This window comes from Aulonocara sp. 'chitande type north' Nkhata Bay, linkage group LG6 (assembly GCF_057382095.1).
Source record: "Aulonocara sp. 'chitande type north' Nkhata Bay isolate Kocher_YH1m ecotype deep benthic linkage group LG6, A_spYH_male_GT1.1, whole genome shotgun sequence".
NCBI lineage: Eukaryota > Metazoa > Chordata > Actinopteri > Cichliformes > Cichlidae > Aulonocara > Aulonocara sp. 'chitande type north' Nkhata Bay.
In genome coordinates, this window is record NC_141349.1 from 2,618,392 (window position 1) to 2,640,059 (window position 21,668).

At 39.2% G+C, this 21,668-nt stretch overlaps 1 protein-coding gene across 1 annotated transcript in view; it reads right to left on the reverse strand.

Moving 5' to 3' along the window:
* Positions 1–10,823, reverse strand: part of tenm3 (teneurin transmembrane protein 3) — a 358,662-nt gene extending 347,839 nt beyond the window's left edge. Inside the window, exon 1 of the mRNA XM_086294598.1 lies at positions 10,789–10,823. The gene's annotated coding sequence lies outside the window, so the exon portion shown is untranslated. The remainder of the gene's footprint in view (positions 1–10,788) is intronic.
* Positions 10,824–21,668: the final 10,845 nt, after the last annotated feature.

The following is a 21,668-nucleotide window of genomic DNA, read 5'->3' on the forward strand; positions in this document are numbered from 1 at the left end:
AGTTTGAGTTGAGTGGCTCCTGGGTGAGGTGTTTTGGGTATGATTGACTGGAAGGAAGCCCTGAGGCAGACCCAGGACACATGGGAGAGATTACATCTCTTGGCTGACCTCTCTGTGTTCCCTGAATAAGCTGGAGGAAGTGGTTAGGGAGAGAGAGAGGAGTCTTTGCTTAAGCTACTGTGCCCAGAACCCAACCCCAAATAAACAGGACAAAATAGATGGATTAATGGATAATTTAAATTGCATGTCTAACTGATGTATTTTCATTTTGTAAGATATTTAAGAAAAAACATGCAAATCTAAATGTGTGTGTGAAATAAGACATGGTAGATCTTGTCATTTTGCTTTTAGGTTTGACTTCCGACATCTACCATTAGTGTTTTTCTCATTGTCATTTTTGGATTGTGTGTCCTCATCATATTCATGCGCTATGATCATCATAAGATGTCTTTGTGAGTCAAGGCCTGCATAGTGCAGCAAAGTCACTGGTACACTGGCCAAAACCTTAATCTTAATGAAAGATGCAAAGAGGAAACAGTTTCGTTCCAAGACTCATATTTAATTCCATCAATTTTTTGTATTGAGCACAATACAAAAAATAAAAAACTTTTCCTTTTTAAATGCAATTTGCAACACTTGTAATAGTTGCTGCCCATGCAGAGTTCTGTTCTACTTCCTGAGCTACAGCCACCGCAAGTGTGACAAATGACAAATGTCATTTGTAAAATTTTCATTTTTGTAAAATTTTGATTTTACAAATCGCATTTGGGGAATTGGATCCTGTGCATGCCTGATAAAGTAGTCAGTCAGGTCTTTTTCATATATGTTCCTGTCTGTCAGTTGAAGATAATATACAACAGTAGCTCTCCAATGTGTCCACTGGAGTATGAATATGTGTGAATGTTAGATAGAAGGCACTTCCTTAATGAGGTTGTATAAAGAATCCTATGTGAGGGTTCTGTTTTCTTGTTTAGTAAGCTTCCTGCTTTTATGCCCCCTTTGTGGGCAAGAGGTCACACAAACGCACCCCCAAACACAAACACAAACACACACACACGCACACACACACACACACACACACACACACACACGCACACGCTTTTGCTGTGATGTGTATTGTGTGAACTGTTTTCCCAATAAGCCCCTGAAGGCGTTGAGTGTTCGGTTTCTTCACCAATATGCAAGGAGGATCGAGCTCTCGTTGGTGCCTGTTTTGTGTGTGAACGCGCGTGTGAGTGAATGCGGACCAGACGTGGTTTGCGTGTGGCTGATTGTTGTCTTGTAATGGGGAATAAACTGAGTAAGTCTGCCTTGACAGGGGATGGAATACATTGCAAAGTATTCACCGGGCAGCACGTAGTTTGTAGATCATTGCAGGAAGGAAAGAAGTGAAATTGTGCGCAAAGCAGGTGAATGTGTCTGACGTCACTGTGTGTGTGAGCCACAGAGAGGTGTGAAAGTGTGTGTGTGAGAATTGTCTCCAAGTGGGGAAGAGGTGATTCTGCAGGTCACCTTCTACCCCAGTGGACACAAAAGAAAGAAAATAGTTGTGTTGTTGATGAAAAAAACAAAGCAATGATAATATGAAGAGTGTTTGGTGTTTCTCAGCCTAAAACAACTACAATCTCACTTTCTGTTTTTAAGACAGGAGAGTTCAAAAACCAGAGAGAGGAGATACTATATTTACATAGCCGCACACAGCTGTTGTCACGAACATCGCACACTTATGTCACTGTCATGAGACATTCTCGCAAAAAAAATCACGGTTTTAGTAACGCAGTAACGCAGCGTTCCTACAGGAAAGTAACGGTAATCTAATAACCATTTTTGTAATAGTAATCCCTTAGTTTACTTGTTACTTGAAAAAAGTAATCAGATTACAAAAAGTAACGCGTTACTGCCCATCTCTGGTCACTTGCAGGTGAAGAGCAGACCTGGATCAATTTTCCACATGCAGCAGTTGGAAGAAAATTATAGGTTAACACCATTAGAAACACGCAGGCCCAGTTTTTGGCTGAATTGTGTTTACAGCTTCACTACTGTGTTCCTCATCCTGAAAAGCAAGCTCCAAAGAAGCTAACCTCTGCTTGAAGACAAGGAGTGCAGTTCCAGAAGCACAGGCATGAAGATCAACAGTTGACAGCAGCCCAAGAGACAAGCAGTCTCCTGAGTGAAAGACCGAGCAGGCAGCAGCAGTGTGGACAAAGAGAGAGAGAAAACCCATCACCTGACTGGATGGAGATGCGTTTCCAGCAAGCTGCAACTTCACTGTGTGTGAAGAGGACTTTTGAGGAGACTGTCTGAGTGACATTTGGCACGTTTGGAGTGGAATGGCAAGATGAGACAGTGGAAAACACAGGACAAAGCTAAAGAGAACCGACTGCCATCGGACTGCAAAGTGGGAGAGAGAACAGAGTGGAGGAGCAGGTGAGGACACAGAGGAAGGCTGTTGTTTAGTTGCTTTTTTCCTTTTTATTTTGTTACTTTCATAGTGCACTAAAGTTTTGTTTGATAACCTCTGTCATTTAAGCATCTGAACAATTTGAACAGGAAGAGCTACACAACATGTTGTCGGGGACGGTTGCAAAGTGAGTTTCTCCACATTAAAATGGGCTCGGGAGAAAGTCACTTATTATGACAACCAGAAAGCGTGTCCCTGTCTAAAAGGATTCAGCGAGGTAATCCAGTCTAAATTCTTTTCCTTTTTGAAATGGCGTCATATCGCTGAGGGTGGAAACGAATAAGTTGTTGAATAAGTTTCTAAACCAGCAGGACCTGTGGAAGCGCAGACCCAACACAGTGTGTTTACCATTACCACATGTTATGTTAGAAATAAATTAATATGTTTTTAGTACAGTGCACGTCTCTTTTTCCAATTCTGAGGTCATTATTTTTTTTTTTTACTTTTTTAGTGTCTTGGTGTCTTGTTATGCAAAATTTTCTGTACATTGTTTTTTCTACCGAGACAACGTCGCCCCTTAAGTCTCCTCTTTTCCTTAAGTTTCAGTAAGCAGAGACTGGCACAATGGCTGGTGGTAAAACAATTTTCTGCAGCAGTAACTTTCTGTCAAATGTGCTACAATACTGAATTTTTATGTCAACGTTTTGATCACTATTTTATCATCGTCATTTGATAACTTGCACGACTTCTGCCCTCATGGGGTTCATTTCGTGTGGAATAAGATACATTATGACGTATGAAATGACCCATTCATGTGACTGTGGACAGAGCCAGTTGATAACAACACTTGTGATACCTGTTATCTTCACCTGGGGTTCAGGTTTTACCTCTCTCAACTCATTCGGACCAGATTACCAGATTATATGTTCAGCATAAATCCCCATGGCAGCTTGGTGAGAAGTTCAACACCTTTGTGACATTAAAACTCTGACTTTCGGCTCAACTTACTATCTCCATTCATTGTACACCCATCAGATATGTAAAAGTTATGTTGGTATCATCGCTGCTACTACCTGATATTGTATTGTGTCACAGGCTTATCGGTGGAGAAGCAACAAGTCCAAGTAAACTGCACCACTGATTTAGATCTTGAATCTTGGCTCCACAAGTTTACCATCATCTCGGAAAAATGTGCAGATGGCTCTAAATATTACTCTTCTTATGACTGTAAAATATTTTCATTACTGCTGCATCACGTTTGCAGGAATAACAGAAAATAAAATTGAAAAATAATTTCTAGAATTTCAAACAAACTGCTGTGATTGGTTTATGGTACTCACATAACCCCGTATAATAATAGTTTTACCCATACTCTTTGCTAATGGCTCGCTCGTTATGCTAAGTAAGTAGTCAATTTAGCAGAGTCACAGATAATCTAAAAACAAATACATTAGTGTGAGAAACCAACGCGTCCAGTCCCCCAGCAAGAAAATGAGCAAAACACTTCAACTCAACTTTATGGAAAGAAAAAAAAAGCATATCAAGCATGTGTGTCGTTAAAGTTGTTCTGAAAATCATAAAGCTCATACAAAATATTCTTGAAAGTGCATTGCTATTACTAAATCATGCCTGTGTCTATTAATGATTTAGAGAAAAAGATGACTAATGTGTATAATTAATACTTTAGCAGCTGTCCCATTTTCTGTAATAGAAGGTGAGAAAAAATCCAAAGTATTTTCTAACAATAAACTGTTTACTGTGGAAAACAAATTGCAAATATATTATTAGCGTAACAGCAATTTATGCACAGATTATTATCCCAATGCTTTAGAGTAGACTGGGATGATTTTATGTTTCTCTTGAATATTTGAGAAAAAATACACACCTTAATAGAAATTTTAATAATAGAAAATACATGATCACTATTTATATGTGTAATATGCATGACTGAAGACTCATAAAAAAATCTCTTAAAATTAACATAGACTTTGCTTCATTTTATATTAAAGTATCCACGAGGCATAAGGTATATTTTACTGGCATTACTGGCCAGATTGGTGACCACACCATTAACCATGTCTGTTGAGTGTCCCAGTAAAAAACAATGACATGCAGTTCAGACAGACGCATCGCTAACATTTAACATCGTCTTGCTGAAACCTGCAGAGTCAGAGGATCTGCTGCAAACCTGCTGCAGAAACAAAAATGGTTCCAGGTGAACATTTCCTACAAGCCTGGTAAAATATAGTGCTTTGAGATTTTGAGGTGGCCCCTTAGAGCTGAATGTGCTTCTTTAGGATAAATACATAACAGATTTATTTGTCATCATATCGACACATCGAACCGTGTGCTTATTTCTACATCAGGCTTCTGTACTGGCTCGCATGCAGTCTTGCTATAGAACATGTGTGTTACTAATTGTGTCTCTACCACTCACATTGTATGACTCTGCAAGTCCCTATCCCTCACAAACACACCAACAAAAAATAAACATGCAGGAACTAGATACGTAGTATAGCTCTGAGGATGACTGTGTAAAAGTACATTCATATTCATGAGTTCCAGTACGTGTATGAATGAGTGCATTACCAACACATTCTACTCCTGTGCTCTGGTAGACGGTGGAAAAACGCTAACATATGACACAGAGAAGGGAACACTGAGATTGACAGACCAGACTGTATTATGACTGCTGGCTCCTCGGGGTCCTTCAGAAAAGGCCATGTCTCAAATACATTGATGTGTATTTCAATGGCTATTGGACCACTCATTATATTGGAGACATTTTTGGCACAATTTCTTTGATTAAAAAGAGAAAAAGAACAGTTAGACTTGAATGCAGATCTTGAAAGAGAGAGACAGAGAGAAAATAAACTGATCTGACCTTCTCCTGTCCAGACAAACTTTCAGCATCTTTCTGCAGTGGATTTAGCACCATATCCATATCTATTCTCAGTGAGACATGGGACACGTTACCATATATGGGGAAAAATATGTTAAAATTGGCATAGAGTTTGGTCAGTTTTATATTAAAATATCTAATGGTTAAAAAAATCCCATTTGTAGGCAAGATCGAATGATACCGAACTGCAGTTTTTGCTACTTCCACATTAAGCACATGATAAACGGACTGACTCTCCCAGAGCACTAAGTACAGCATTCACCTATTCAGACAAGGACCTTTCCCCATGTTTTTAAGTGCGTTCTATCCAACATACTCCGATGGTTGCATCACAGAGCAACTTGGGCAAGCAATGTCTGCCAGCCATCCTCCACAGGGGCCCCTCCATGAGCCTTGTTTCTAGGGCCTCCTCAGTTTTTGTCACTAGCTCCACTAGAGTTTTCCAGTACCTACGTGCTCCAGCTGAAAGCTGTACATGAAAACTTTCACATCTCCCATGTACCAGTGCCCCTGCTTTTTAGGGTTTTTTTGTTTTTTTTAATTAAAATGGATTCAAAATTGATTCATAAGATAGAGTAAAATAAATATGTACTGTATATTGTGTGTGGATATTACAAAATTGTAAGATAAATATGTGAAATAGTCTGAGTCTCATGGTTAACTTGCAGACATGGGTGAGCCAACCAAAGATAAAAAATAATAAAATAAACATGTTTAACAGAATTACATGCCTACACTTCAGACTACTTGTCAAGTTGTACATTTTCAATATTTAATTGGAAATGATATCAAAATGCAAGAATACAAGAATGCTGTCAATTTTTTTTTAAAAAAGGACAAATGAATAACACATTACAGTAGATTCCTATGGAAACAGTCGCCTCTCTATGAAGCATCATTTGCAGTGCATTGCTCTCTTTTACTCACATCTGCAAATTTCCAGACAGGGAAGAAGGTGAGCCTGCTGTACTTACTGAGATCAACATCAGCCTAAAGCTGAGAGTCAACAAACTTGTGAAAATGGCACAGCTCCTGTGAATGAGGTCATGTGAAATGCAAAGAATTTGCAAGAATGCAAAATTTAACACAAAAGTAGTTCCAGCTGGCAGTGAAGTGCCAAGAGAAGAAAATTAATTCGGTTCATTTTAGTATTTTGGATACCAAACTGCTGTCTTCTCTCAATGCTTTGCACAGCTCTTCCATCACAGGGTAAAGTGAGGTTCTTTCTTATTCATAATACTTACTTCTAAAAATTTTTACAGATTTTTGTGATCATTGTAGCTCACATGGATTGTGCACTGCTATATACAAGTTATCTAAATGCACGTGTTGATCGGAGATTATTTAGATTAGACTAAAGGTTAAAAATTGCTTGAATTAGCAGATCTGGTTGGTGGTGATAGACAGCCAGCATTTAATAAATGTGTATAGTGGCAGATTCAAGGGACTGGGGCAATATTACCAGCTTTTGCAAATTATGGACAAATCTTTGTGATTGCATAATTATGAAATCTGATCATGTCAACAAAGACTCAAGTTCCAGTGTGAGAAAACAGTCTGATTAGAATGACATGCTGTAGCAACAGAGCTGGAAGAAAGTAGCAGAAGGTCAAAGCAAGGGTTTGACATTTACACTGCAGGGAATCAACTTGCTCTCCGTGTTATGCTTTCTTACAGCATTACAGAAATTATGAAAGTTACAGCCCTTTTCCAGCAGATAATTATCTTTTAATTGCTGTTTTTTCCTCTTTTTTCCAACTTCAGCCTTCTTCTTCTTCTTTCACACTTTGTTAAATCTCTCTGTAGAAAAAGGTCAGCGTGTGCAGAGTGTGATGCCATGGCTGCGTGCATACAGGTGCAAGGCAGACGGACACATCTATAATCTCACAGCTCATGCTCTTTGTGTGGGTCATTTGCTATGGTAACTGGTAGGCAAATGGAAACACAATGTAGTCGGAGGAAACTCTGAAGAAGGGAAAAAGGATAAAGGAAATGGGAAGATGAAACATCTCTCATCCTGTAAGGGTCAAGCAAGTACTCTACTCTGGCAACAGGCAGAGTGGATAGCAGTGCGGATTTATTTATCTGTTTATTCTGAAAGAAAGCTGCTTGTACTATAAAGCTATGGATATTTTTCCGTGTGCACAGCTCTCTCTCTGTGTTTGGTTCAACTGTGCTCTCATTTCCTACCTTCCCCCCAGGTGCTTCCTTCTCTTACACTGAGATAAAGTTATTACACTGGGAACAATCCTCCTGCTTGTCCACTGTATGTGTTTCAAGGTAAGGTGAAGTATTTTTCCAGGACCTTAACCATTAATAATTGCTCTCCTGTTTCTTTGCAGTTGCACACGTCTGTTCTGACAGACATGAAAACCAACAGGAACATGAAAGCCTGTAGCTTCTGTTTCCTACAAACAGAGCATGACACATTAGACAAACAAAGATAATAATGTCTGATCTCTTGCCACTAAGCTTTTTCCATGCAAAATGTCCCTGCTGTAATCCATGCAAATGATGTTAAACAGTGCTGTGAGAAAAACAAGTTGCCCCATTCTTTATTTTTACATATTTGTCTCACGTACGTGTAATACAGTTTTTAAATGATGATGATGATGATTTCATTTATTATAACACAGCTAAAATCTGACACGTTTTGTCACTTGACACTGCAGAGGTTCTTGTCCATGCATTTGTGTCACTGATTATTGTAACACTCTCCTTTCTGGGTTACCGAAGAAATGTTTTAGAGGTTTACAGATGGTACAAAATGCAGCCGCTCGAATTTTAACCAAAACTGGGAGACATGAGCACATTACCCTAGTACTGAAATCTCTTCACTGGTTGCCTTGTCAGGTTCCAGCAGATTTTAAGGTCCTGTTGCTCACCTACAAGGCTTTAAATGGTTTGGCACCTTCATATCTCTCTGACCTCTATGTTCCCGTGCTCTCCGGTCTCAGGGCACTGGCCTTCTAAAAGTTCTTAAAGCTAGAAGAAAGACTGAGGAGCATGCTTTTTCTTTTTGTGCCCCATCTTTGCTGAATAACCTCCCTCAAGATATGAGGCAGGCATGCTCGGTGGAGGTTTTAAAAGCTGAGGTAAAGACCCACCTGTTCACCAGTTTTTACTGGTTCTGCCAGTATGCCTGTGAAGGTTCTCAGTCATCCAGGTCATCCATAATGATCAAGGAAGTCCAAGGAGCTTGGAAAGAAAACCGTCTGGACTTCTTTAAGTTTCTTTAGTTCTAAGGGTCAAATGGTGGAGAGTCCCAGAGAATCATTAAGGGGTCTATTGTCCCTCTTGGTGGGAAACTCCCACTAGGTTTATATCTGGGACTCTCCACCATTTGACCTTAGAACAGAAGAAGCTTCTCGGATGAGAGGTGAAACGTCTTCAAGCAACTTAAAGAAGTCCAGACGCTTTTCTTTCCAAGCTCCTTAGACTACTGTTTCTGTCAGTTTTTAAATTGTATTGTTTTAGTATTGCTTTTATTTATTTATCTCTTTTTGTCAAGTCAGCACTTTGTTTGAAAGTGCTTTATAAACAAAGTTATTATTATTATAAAGGAAATCTTCATGCAAATCATAAATTAACTATTAACTGCAGTTTTTCGAAGGCTGAGCTGAACTTCACAAGCTAATTCCAGGCATGACTGCCAAGATGACACACCTGATGAACCAAGAAATCACCTGTCTGACTAAGTGAAGTAGGTTATAAGATCTTATAAAGCAACCACAGCCTACATTTTCAGTCTGGAAATATGTCAGTTGTCATTTCTGAGGCTTTGGGAGTCCAGCAAACCATAGTGAGACCCACACATGGGGGAAACTGGGAACAGTGGTGAACTTTCCCAGGGGTGGACAGTTCATGGAGGAAGGCACAAAAGAACCAAGTTTTCTGGCTAATCAAAGTGTGTTCATCTAGTTAGCTTTCACTACAGTTTAGACTGGTCAGGTTAGCCAGCACAGGTCCAGAGTTTATTAGTTTATTAAAGCAAGAAACTTCAAAGGTTTAGCTTTTTAGTATCGGTAGTTCTCCAACAGCATACAGTACAGAACCGCAAATACGTCTGCACATACTAGATACTCATATCTCCATTGCTTTTATAATGTTTTGCAGCTAAAAGTTGCCTATAGTCTGCTTTAATGCATTTTCTTGACGTAAAACCTTGAACACAGATGTAAAATCTGCATCCAAGTTAGTGTCAGCGTGAACAATTCCTGCTTTGGTGCAATTCTTATATAACCTTTGGCTTTTATTCTGACAATAATCAATGTTAAAGTGAAATTGGAGCTGCTGAGAATAAAGCAAGAACTTGGGATAAAAGCTCAGATCAGGATAGAAACCACAGGAAGACAGTGTTTCACACCTGAGAGTTTGTGATATAACAAAGTCTTGAGAGGTTTGGATAACAGGTGCCAAATGTCAGCAGCTCCATCTCCACAGAGCTGCTGTTGGCCTAGTTTGTCTTGAGATGCAGCTGTATGCTCTGTCACAGAAATGGCAAATAAGCACCAGAGGGGGTTCACACACACACACACACACACACACACACACACACACACACACACACACGCACGCACGCACGCACGCACGCACGCACGCACGCACACACACACACACACACACAGACACACACACAGGGAGATGTATACCTTGCCCAACTACATGTGCTGTATACACTTATTCACCAACAGGCCTGCATGAAGACAAGCTTTTCCAAGTTACAGCACAAACACAGGCATTTGTATATGCATGCACACTCTCACACAAAAACAGACTGCGCACAATGTGGCATTGTACCCTTAGTGAATTGTGAAAAATAGGACAGGGTGGATGCATTTAATCTTTGGTTGTCTGTGAGGATGACTGTCAAAAACTTTTATTCGTTCTTTTTCTTTCTCTCCCTTCCTTTTATTGAGAATCTGGCCTTTCAAGAAAACAAGGAGAAAAGAAATGCACAAAAATACTGTTGATCATTTAGATATAGGATTGTTTACTAGTTTTTACTTCGTCTGCCAGTAAAACAGTTACACAGACTTGTTTTAAATAAAACGTGCTGTCTGTGACAAGCACGCTGGGAGGAATGGTCGATTGTTTTAAAACAGGAGATATTATTTTAGATTTACCACTATCAAGTTTTGATTTGGCTGATACATGAACCTCTCTGTCATGAATATTAATAATGATATTAGTAGTTAATAATTTCAAGAGTATGGCCTGTGCTGAGATAAGCTGACATATTTACCATGTTAGTGTAACTTTGTTCTTATGGCGTGGTTTTGAGTGTCGACTCAATAAAGTCTGATTTTATTCTTATTTGTACAAAAATAAACTAATGTGATTTTGGACCTGTGATACTGAATGCTGACTGTAACCTGTGCAGTTAAATAGAAACCAAATAACTGCACAGGGTGAGAATATAAAATGTGGCGCTATCAGTAAAAACAGTGACTGACAAAGAAGAATAGTAGCTCAAAAATCTTACTGGTACGATCTTGAGATGTTACACGGAGCAATCGTCTGTCATTGCTACAGAGCCCAGAGTCCAAAACCAAAGACAAGCACCTGGAGAACAGAGAGAGCTTGAGTTAAAAGACGAAGAAGAAAAGGCAAAAGTATCTAAAACCAGTCACAGTGACAGAGGGGTGCACACAAGAAAACGAGAAGCAGATTAAAAACATTTTGTCCTTTGTTTCGTGTCATTTACTAAAAAAAAAAAAGCTTTCCATCGCCAAGATATTACAAGACATGTGCATGGATAACATAAAGTGTGAGGCTGTGTGGTTGGAAAGCAGTGTCCCATCTCTGTTTTGTCATGTATATTGTCCCCTGGCCTTTATGAGCTGATATGTTCAAAGCTCTTAAAAATGAATGGTCATGGGAAACTCTGTGGGTGGTGCCCAGTCTCCACAGGGAGACCCAGCTCTGCCAGAACCCCCAGGGCTAAGCACTGTCTCTCTGTCTTATTGTATTCCATGGCATTGTTGCAACAGAGTTTCAGAAGCTATTTCATATTCCATGAGAAATGTAGGTGCACTCACAGACGCAGTCGGCAAAACCTACGAGCGAGTGTCCACTGACTGGTGGAGTTTAAGGTGTGCAGAGGTTTAAAAATGTGCACAGATTATGTGCACCCTGTAAGTCTCTGAGTGTTCTGCTTTCATCCAACCTTGTTTGGTTAACTTGTTGTTGGTCAGAAAAATCTGAAATACTGGCAATGGAACAGTAAGACGACTGTTTGAAGCAATATTTGTTGGACCAATCAGTGTTTTAAGCCCGTATAAATGCGAGGACGTGCTCATGCTCGGCAACTCTGAGGGAACCTTCATGAGAGACGAAGCTCTAGCTCTAACTTTAAAGATTTGGCCTCGCGCCACTTTTCCATCTGGTTTCAGTTTCAGGTAGTTTTTTTGACAACAACAAATCCTCTCACAATGTTAATAAATGTGAAAAACCAAAAGAAAGAATTCATGAGAAAATTCCACATCCATGCCTTAATCTATAACACTGTGTGTGCTGCTCCTCTGCTTATGCTCCGCCCCTCCACCGCTGTCAGCCAGGTGTGTTTTGTGTACATTTGACACACACACAGTAAGAGTGTTTCCAGATGTTATACACAGCAAACTGGATATTTCTGGGGCATCAGACGAACAACAATAAGACTTTTGTTTCAGCAGTTTTCTTCACCTTCATGATTTCCACTCATTATTACATCTGCAATATTTTGTCCGATTCAACAGTTTTCTGTCTTCTATGAAACATAAACGTTGTAAAATGCACTGGAGTCCAGGCAGCAGTAAGTCATGAACACACGCACCTTTTGATAGTGTAGTGGATGCACCTCAGGAGGGACACAATTCCACCCCCCACACAGCCAGTGTCTGCCTGACAAATGCTATTTCATACCAGATCCTCTCTCGAGTCGGCCATTTTGTGTCACAGCGGCTCACCCCTCCCTTCTGGTCTAGTATTATTTCATGGCCTCCTCTCACACTGTAGGGGGCAGTTTGTGTCTTTGTTACTGAATGAAGTTTGGGGCACACACACACACACACACACACACACACACACACACACACACACACACACACACGACTCTGTAATGTTACTCTGACCAAACCTATTGCATGCTGCCTCGTCTCCAACCACGCATCCATTTTGTGCTAAATAGGGAATAAACATCTGAAGGCCCCGGGCCTCATTATTATTTACATTAGTGCTAGTTAGCTATTGTTAGCTATGACCACTTCTACAGACTATCTAGAAAGGCTGAGATATGCTGACGCCCGCCGTATCGTCAAAGGACGTCACTGTTTGGTGTCCAACGGCTAAAAGAAAGCGTCACAATGCTCTCCTTAGAAATTACCAATCAACACATCACAATTAAATAATTACTACAAATTAAGAACACATGAGATGTGTCAGAGTTGGAATGTCTTATTGTCTGACATCATCACAGCCTGGGGTGAACTAATATGTTAATTATATTCTATTAAAGGACTGCTACACTGTGTTAACATCTAAGGCCATGAGACTTTTGGCTAAATTAGGATAAAACATGGGTGAAAAAGAGGCATTATAAGACATGAAACATTCTGCAGTAGTAAAATAGGAGACATTCAAAGGAATGGAGACATTTCAGACAGTTGGACAATTTAGCATTGATGCTACTCAGGATGAACATGGTAGCTAGCTCTTTAAGACACTCGATGTTGATGTATATCAGAAAAGAAAGGATGAAATAAAGACAGGAGTGAATAACAACACACAGTTGATGTAAGGAAACAAGATGTACTCCATTCAGAGCAGCAGTAAAACAAGTGTTTACTAACCGTGTTTGTTATTCTGGGACTAAATGCAAGGACAGACAGGGCCAGGGGTGATATGTTGCTGAAGAAGGTTGCAGTGTGGGCATGCACACAGATGCACGTTCTCACACACTGACCCCCTGCCGGTGCAGATGGTGCTAAAGCAGGCCCTGTGCTTGCTGATAAGCAACAGGAACAGTGCTCCCAACAGGGAAGTTGTGTTTTCAGAAGAAAAACTGATTTCTAATTTGTGTGTGCTTTGCCTGGACTCAGAGTCCATTAGCAGCAGGGCACCACAAACACCTAACAGAGATCCACAGTGCTCGGAGCCCTAACTAGACTCATACGGTTAGTGATGTTCTGTGGGTGCCACTGAACAAATCCATCATTTCTTTATAAAGTAACTGGTGATATTGTGCGCTGGTGTTATCTCAGAAAACCTTCAACTTCACTTTTACACTATTTAAAAATGTTAGTGAGCTGACAACAACTCACGAAGCAAGACGTGAGTATGAGCCCGAGCCATGAAACACATGAAACACATTTAAATGTCACACACTGGACAAACGTAACATCTAAAATAATTTCCTGTTGTTATCTTTGAGAATGAACATTTTTGTACTGCTGTATAATTTTACTTTATTTTATTAAAAAAACTCTATTTTATGATATACTAATTTTACTTTACTGATAACCTGGATGAATTTGATGAATAAATACTGAGCAGGAAAGAGTTATACTCAAAGAGTTACAGGATGAAATCATCAAATCCGTCTTTGCAAACAAAACCAAATTCACTGCATGTCCAGCCTTTCCTTCACTCTGTCTGTTACTGTTAGCCGTTCCTTATGTACTCATTAGAGAGGCGGGGCTACGTGTCGTGTGGTTTGTTTGTTTTGGTGTGAGATTTGCACATGAGAGCTCTGCTCATGAAGGATATAAATCCACAGACACAACATCTATATCGACTGACTACAGAAGCAAAATCAATGATTTGGTCCAGCTCATTCTTGTCTAGAATGTATCTAGAAAAATACATCGTTGTCAGGCTCTAATCATAGATCGCCCTAGTTAGTGAACGATGTTGTAAAACTTCTGTCAAGTGGTGTCAGACACACCAGATATTTGTTCTTTCGATCAGTGTAATAACCCCTGATTCTTCTACTGAGCAAACAGGAGAAGTTGGAAGAATCGGAAAGAAAGAAAAAAGCTGGGAGTCATTGCATATAAAAAAAAAACATACACACACAACCTTGGACACAAACACAAAAACACTCATGCTCGCGCGCACACACATTTGTAAAATATTGCATATTATGTAAAGTTAATACCAGGAAGAAAAAGGTTTTTTTTATGTTAAAAATGCACAGAGTTGCATAAAGACCAGGAAATCTCTCAGTCTGAATGAACCACTGGTCAAATATCCAGCCACATTTAAGGCAGAAGCTTACTGATTGCTACCAAAAGCATCTCATCAAAGTGCATTTAACCATATAAGAGTTGGGATGTACGTCTGCTTTTGAAACTGTGTGAATGAGAGAAAATCCAAAATAAAATTCATATTTGTGTGCTGGGTTCCTATTTTTAAAGACTAAACATATATGGTATAAAATCATTCCACCCTGGAAAAAAACAATTCAAAGAAATTATTAAAATCCCTAAATTACCACCACATTCACACCTATAAATTAATGTATGTACATTTTCAGCTGTAGCAGTAGGAGTTTTTAAATTGCACGTGGGTTTGTATATACATCTTTGAATTTTGAATATTCATTCCTTTTTTCCAGTCGAAAAACCTAAAAAAACACAAGACCAAAAGCTATAAAAACAAAACAGCATATTATTGTCCTGTCATAACATTAGCCCATTTAAAATGTCTAAATATGTGTAGTTATGAGGAATCAAGTGTCTTGCAGACCGGTCTGTATATGACTAACACTGAGCTGACTGGCATGGACGCCGGATGGGAACAGAATAACTGGCTTTGCTAAACCGTCCATTATCTGCATTTATGATGTTAAACATGAGTTTTTAAAAGATATACTAAAGTAATATTTATTGTTCTTTTTTGTTGTTGTTTTACGCTTTTGTTTGATTTCTCGTCTGGGGGAAAGAATTTTGTTACAACAAAGCAGATCTAGTGAAAGCTGCTGTAACAGCGAGACTTGTATATTCTACACTAACAAAACATCATTTGGAACGTACAAGTATTCCGCATTATTCTATTCTCTTATTTTACATCGGAGGGGCTGCATACCAGTAGAGATCAGAGAGGAAATATTATTTTTTTAAATTTGTACATAACAAACATTTAACTGCTGCAACACTACAGTGAAAGCGTATATAAACAGTACAAGAGGCTCTTGTTTTTCATCGTCACTGGTTACCCTCGGGAAATATGAATGTAAATGTGAATCGACTTTTGTTTCTTATAACTTCACACCACTAAATAAAAAATGCACAATGAATCCTACAATTTGCCATGCCCTTAAAATAATCCTGTTTAATATAAAAGAGTATGTCGTGTGCTGATTCCATGTGAGCTTTTATAGTATTTTTCACAACAGAAACAAATTCTGTTAACTCTTTTCGACCTGAGGGTCCTTGCCCTGGGACCAGAGTACATCGTTAATAAAACTGAACCTGCTGCCTTTTTTCCAAGGATGTTAAGCGTGGCACATTCAGTGACGAGGTCGTCTAAGTCTACACTGATTCAGATGAAGATTTTTGTAAGGATGTCAAGCATGGTGCATTCAGTGACGAGCTTGTTTAAGCCTACAATGATTCAAATGAAGATAGCACTGATATGCTTTATACTAGGAGATCAGATTTACATCAGAACAGATTGAGGATGGCTTCAGACAAAATCCACGTTAACTTTTATGCACAATAGCACATTCAACAGGAAAATTAATGAGATTTTCTTTTGTGCTTTACTCTTCAGGTTTAGACTCCATAAGGGATTCCCAAATTCTTCTAATGTCTCTTGAAAGATGTTAAAGCACAAAACTGTTAGTAGTCAAGCTTGCTTTTAAATGCATCACTGCAGTATTTAGCATTTGTTTTTTTCAAATACCAAGCCAACCATAAATAGTCATAAATCTTCCATGTGCTGCAGAACATACATATCTCAGGGGACTCAATATTTCAGGTCCACATAGGGAAGCTGTCCACAGTGCATCATTGTAAATGGCAAATTCCCCTGAAACTCTTTGTCCCATTTTAACAACTATGTTAGGGTCTCACTGTTATTTCAAGTCTGTAGAAAATTTTGCTGTGTCTCTCTTTTTAGTTTAATAGAAAAAAAAGATCATTGTATCACAGTGCACGTCCCTGTATATTCCTGCGCACAGAAGAACACCTTTGAGCATGTAATCAATTATGCACAAACACAGACATACACAAGCACAAATGCACGGACATCCAACACAGTTGGTGACCTAACAGGAAATTTAAAGGTTTTTAGCTAAGCACTTGTTGAGGGTGAGATGATTGCCACTGAAAAGCTTTCAAGGGCTTTCAAAGAGTGCGTAAGGTCATAGCACTTTCAGCCTCTAATGCTGTAATCTTTGGATGACATCCAAAGAAATGGCACTCTCCATACCTCCTACACTAAAAACATATATAGTACAGGGAAAAGTAAGACTTTACCGTTTCAGATTAGACTTTCTCTTGATCGTATGAGGCTGCTGGGAACAGTCAGAGGTGCAGTGGTACAGTACAAGTGACCTTACCTAGTCTGAGTACACAGTGAGGGCTGTCTTCTGAATTCAGCAGCGCTCTTTCACTGCTCCACCAAAACAAATATAAAAGGACTTTTTTTTTTCAACATTTTCTACACATTTTTTACTGTCAATTTTTTTCTGAGTGGGTTATGTCATACTGTACGGGTGACATCATTTCCATATAGTTCTAGATCTGGAGGTCAGAAGAAGGTACATTAAACAACCTCCTATTGGAGGTTGATAGATGCACCACCCCACTTGCTATCTTATGTGTACTTTTGCCAGCTAATCTACTTCTTCAAACCTCTGTGGCAAAATGAAAGTACATGACAGCCCAGTATATTATATGGGATTTTATTTGTTTAATTGAGGAGCACTTTGGAACGTAACCTGACTGGATGTTGACTTCTCTGGCTAAAGTTAGCTAATGCTCTAAAAACCAGAGGAAAATTGAAACTCAGGAATGAAGTACAGAAATCCCAAAGACATTTTTCTGACTTACAAGTTTAATATTTTTGTCACTTTGTTTATGGTGTTTACACTTGTTTGTGAATCTCTGTAAAATAATTAATTAAAATGTTATTTTAGATGAAAAAGTCTAAGGATATTTAAGCAAAGCTAGCCTGTGGCTCCCACTGCTCAAAGTATCTTTCTCACTTAAACCCATTTTACAAACTTAGAATTTGGTCCTACTTGCATTTTTGTGTTCTGCAAACCTCAGGCGAGTTTTTATTTGCATCTGGCAATAAATATTTGTATGTTCTGTATCTGTTTCTGCTATGTGTCATTGTTCTGTTGTGAAGATAGCTGATACTTGTTTGAGTATTGATATATTTCTGCTTTACAAGGCAAAAATAGTCCTCACGTTGCATGTGGTCACATAAAATAATAACTAACAACAGCCTGACTTAACCATGAAGTTTAATATGAAAATAACAAAAACTATTAACAAACTCACAAACAATGAGTTTATATCTTAATGTTTATATAAAAAAGTGCATCTAAATACTTTTTAATCACTTAGTTGGACTTAATATGAAAAAAAAAGATACCACATTGTACATTAATGTATTAATACACACTAATGAGGAGTAATAATTTATAGACGATTAACCACTTACTGATACTGACACACTTTCTTTATCATAAAAACAAACAAACAAACAAACAAGCAACAAAAGATGTAACAACAAGAGCTAAATATACAAAAACAAAGAAAACATTACACAAGAATAATGCAGTGTAAAAATAATACATAATCCAAATCACATTCATAGCAGTAGATATAGCAAAAGAAGAGTGGGCAACACTCCTGTGCAAGTAACCCCAGCAGAAGGGGTTACATGAAGAGGATGTGGGACCTATGGAATCTGAAACAACTAATAGCTCAGTGTCCCATTATTCAGAAGGAATTTCTATCACAACTGGAGATCTGTAAGGTACAACACAAATGCTATAGCAAGGGGGAGCCAGGATGTCAGGTCAGGGGGGAGATAGCATCACCTCCACCCAAGATTGGATATTAAGCCCCAAGTAGAATGAAGAACTGAACCAGCTGAATGAAAGAACAACATCTGGGCAGTCAACGCCTACGCCCTGTCGGTCATCACATACCCTGCTGGGATAATAAGCTGGTCAAAGAAGGAGACAGAAGCCTCCGACATCAAGACAAGGAAGCTCCTTAACATGCATCAAGGGTTTCATCTCCAGTCCAGCACCCTGTTCACTAAGCAAAACGCTTTGTGAAACAGTAAAGGTAAAAATCTGAGTATTAATGCATATTAGTATAAATAGCTCTTAAAAGTAAGGAGTAACAGAACCTGGGGGCATGTTTTCCAAGTCACTAAATTAAATTCAGTTATATTCCAAGAGCACTGACCTAGAGGGGAGCTGCTATTGACTATGTGGCCAAGAAATCTCCCTGACCTGCAAGGCTACCAGGGACAAGGGGTTCTCAGAGAAAAGCAGGTTAGACACCTAGAGGAAAAAGGTAGTTAGACCTCGGCAAGTCCCCTCACCCATCGGCTCCATCTAAGCTCTGCACTGCCTACTGAGTGAGACCCACAGGATCAGAGAGTAGGACTTTAAAAAAAAAGACCCCATCCATACTTTCTGTATTGGAGTGCTGGTCCCACCAAACCAACAAAATCAACAAAGCCTCATTGGTGGAGTGCTGCAGAAATGGTTGTCCTTCTGGAAGGTTCTCCTCTCACCACACTCAATGCTGGAGCTTTGTCAGAGTCACTATGGGGATCTTGGACACCTCCTAGACTAAGGCCCTTCTATTGTTCAAATTGCACATTCGGCCACCTCTAAGAAGACTCTTGGTTTAGAGATGATGGAGAGACTGCTCATTGCGACCTTCAGTGTTGCAGACATTGTTCTCTACCTTTCCACAGATCTTTGCCTCGTGACAATCCTGTCTCACAGGTCTACAGACAATTCCTTAGACTTCATGACTTGATTTGTGCTCTGACGTGCACTGTCAACTATGGGAAGAACTATAGACAGGTGTGTGCCTTTTCACATCATGTCCAATCAATTGAATTTACCACAGGTGGTCTCCATAGGTGTAGAAACGTCTGACAGATAATCAGTAGAAACAGGATGCACCTGAGTTCAATTTGTAGTTTCATCGCAGGCTTCACTTGCCTCAGTTTAATTCACAACAACAACACTTGGTTTAAGACGCTTTATATTATAAGGTAAAGACACTATAATAATCCAGAAAAAAACCCAACAATCGGATGGATAACCACTTGGTAACAGTGGAAAGGAAAAACCTCAGAACCAAGCTCAGGGAGGGGCAACCATCTGCCTCGACTGGTTGGGCTTGAGGGTAGGAAGACAGGACAAAAGACACACTGCGAAAAAGGGCCAGAGATTAACAATAACTAATGATTAAATGCCGTCTCTGTCCCCCATGCGACAGAGACAGACTGCCACAGGGGTAACACAGAGAGACAGACAATCATTCATTCACACTGATGGGAAATTTGGAATCACCAATTAACACAACCCCACTAACTCCACGTTTGTAAATGAAAATAAGACTGAAGTTATTGTTTTTGAAAGTCATGCCCCTTTGGATAAGTTAATTGACACCCTCGGTCCTCTTGCTTGTCATCATTCCCACACTGTAAGAAATAGTAAGTGTTTAAGAAAAGAGTGTTTATAGATAGCTCTTTTAAATTAGAGAAGCAAGTGTCCGCAGTGGCAAATACCAGCTTTTATCAGTTATGTGAAATTGCCAAAGCGAAGCCTTATTTTCCTCCTAAAGACCTAGAAAAACTTATTCATGCCTTCATCACCTTAAGATTGGGCTACTGCAGCTCTCTCTATTTGGGCCTTCTGATGGACACTCATCTCTTCATCACTTGCAGTTGATCCAAAATGCTACTGCACGTCTTTTAGGTGTTAGAAGGTATGAAGACACGTTTTAAAAATCACTTTTTTACGGTGGCTTTTAATTCAAGCTCAGTTTGAGTACCATCAGGTTTGTTTTATGTTTGTTTTATTTCTTTTTATGCTAAATATATTGTCATTACCTCATCTATTAATGTCTTTTTTGTCTGTATTTGTTTGTTATTGTTTTCTCTTGTTCATTAACTAATTGTGAAGCACTTTAATTGTGAAGCACTTGGGTCAATTTGTTGCTTTTAAAAGCGCCATAGAAATAAAATTGACATTGACATTGTACTGTGGAAGAAAGGCAGAGTATCCTGAGAGAACCCTTACAGACCTGGCAAGAACAACCCGTTTTAAATGAGTGAAAGAGTGAACATCTAATAAAAACTACACCTTGATAATGAAAGAGAAAATAACGCCATTATATTCTCTGAAGAAACAAGCACAATGTTCATCTGTCCAGTTTTTCAGAAACTCGGACTCAAAAAATTGTCTCAGAAAGATAGAAAAAACCTTCACTGTAATGATAATAATGATGATTATTATTATAATTATTGTTTTAAATAACCTGTCATTGAATTTCTTGGCATACTTGAATTTCAGTTGTATGCTTCTCCACCTTTGGATGTATGACAGCAGTTCTCCCATCATGTAATGGCACGGACACAGCACATGTCCCAGACCTTTCTATGACCTTGTCTTTCGCTATCTAATATTCACTCTCTCTACTAGGAGTACTTCTCCTTCTCTTTCCAGTCTTTGTGACTGCTTGCGTTAAGCTCTCTCCCCTCCTCCAGCCAAGTCTTCCATATTTTAGTAGGTTTTAGCGAGGATCAACTCTCTGAGGTTAAGTTGTTCTTTTCAAAGGTCTGTGTATGTGCATGTGCATGCTCAGTAGAGACCACCACATCCCAGAGGTTAAGTCAAGTGTTTCAAATATCACTAGGAGAGGTGTTTTACCATTGTGCAGCCAGTGCAGCATGTGTTTGTGTGTGTGTGTGTCCCATCAGTAGAAAGATATGACGACAAAGATGGAAAGACCCTTTTTAGGGTTTGGACATAAAAGTCAGGAAGCCATTTGGAGTCTTACCTGCTCTTTCTTTTGTTTCTCTTGCTCTCCTCTACTCTCTCAGACTGTCACATCCACTTTCAGCTTATGTTGTGGTATGCAGTGTTGGGGAGTAACGGAATACATGTACCGCCGTTACGTATTTAAAATACAAAATATGAGTAACTGTATTCCATTACAGTTACCGTATAAAAAGGTGGTATTCAGAATACAGTTACTTTGTTGAAATAAATGGATTACATGGCGGTCTTTTCCTGTTTCATATGTTCGGCTATGCCCTCTCTATTTTTGGTGTCCACGCCCCAAACAAAACACGCATTAAGAGGCTCTAATGCCTGTGTCTCAATCTCAT